A 1,607-nucleotide genomic window follows, 5' to 3' on the forward strand; every position below is an offset into this window, starting at 1 on the left:
GGCAGGCGTATTTATCTCAAAGTGCGATTTCCCTTGAAGTTGATTATGACATTGTTGTAGTATTATTTTGTTTTTTAAGCAAATATATTCGAATAATAATCACTTTTTCTAAATACATTATTGGCTTATTCAATTATACTATACAGAGTATGAATACCAGTGCTTCCAGTGAATTTCCCTGAAAGAAAATTCGATTTTCTAGAATCACTTCAAAAATAAGCATTCGCAAATACATGAAATACGAATCGTTAATTTTAGGAGATTTCTTAGATCCCAATTTTCTCTTGGGATGTAGAAAAACTTTGGAGATAGCGGAAACTCTGATTAATATTTTAATGGTAGTGTCTAATTGCCGAGGCTTATGCCGAAAATAGTCGCTAATATAACTCTGAAATGTCTACCATGACTGTTTGTTTTTACTTTAACGCCAATGGTTTGGCGCTATGCTTCGCATAATCTTGTCACGGCCGTTTCGAATATCATGAACAGAGTTATTTGTAATACGATAAAGTGGAATTGAGCTAAAAAAAAACAATAATAAACAACAACATATTATTGTTTTTCGATGCAAATGAGCATAAAAACCAACTAGGTGTATTAGCCAATGTTCATGAAATATGTAAAGGACCAGCGCCAACAAGTACTATTTTGCAATAAAAAATAACCTTTTCCAAACGTTTCCAATCAAATACACAATCCAAATATGTATTTGATGCCAATATAGCTAGATTCAAGCTCTGAGAACTGAGAATGAGATAACCTTGCACACTACAGAAAAATTATTGACAAAACCAAGACACGAAATTAGAGCGAAGTGTAATCCACGAAATTAGACTGAACTTAGTGTCTCAAGGAGAAATAGCGCAAAAAGCTGTAAACCTAAAGTTTTTTTCGTAATTTCGGTTGAACCAACAGTTCAAGGTAGTATAAGCAAAAAGTAATCCGTCTCAGTGGTAACCAAGTTTAAAATTTTTTCCAAAGTTCTAAAGATACTAAATCCGGGTCCAGCGCATGAACGCTGCCTAAGCAGCACATTGTATGATTTCTACGTTTCTGCAGCACCCAAAAGGAAGAAATTTGATACCAAAATCGGAACTAAAATGGCTGAACATAAATTCAGAACCATGTTCTTCCTTATTCTAATTTTTTTACGAATGCCACACGATACCCTTCTCAGCATTATAGATGTGTGACAATTATTTTTTTCATGAGTCGGCTCTCCTACTTGATACGGTATTCTAATACATAAAACTGCAATCGTTGAACGATCGTTACAATTGGATTAATGCGTGCATGATGGATGCAATCTGATAAGAGAAGTGTTAAAAAAAAAAAATTAGCTGTCTGAAACCCAGGTTCGACTCAGTTGCGGATATTATGCTTCGGCTTTTTGCTTTTGAGAAGCAAAAGAAAGAAAAACCGACGTTTCATTAAACAAAAAATTTTCATGTTTTTCAATAGAGTAATACAGAAAGAGTAACCAAGGGACTTAAATGAGCAGTGGTATTGAAACATAAGAACGATAAACAAATAAATAAAAAATGACGAATAAATAAAAACACTGGTGCGTCTTTTGATTCAAGTGGCTCAACTATACCTAGTGCCTG

This window comes from Artemia sp. Qi Xiang Cuo, chromosome 5 (assembly GCF_049724085.1).
Source record: "Artemia sp. Qi Xiang Cuo chromosome 5, ASM4972408v1, whole genome shotgun sequence".
Taxonomy (NCBI): Eukaryota; Metazoa; Arthropoda; class Branchiopoda; order Anostraca; family Artemiidae; genus Artemia; species Artemia sp. Qi Xiang Cuo.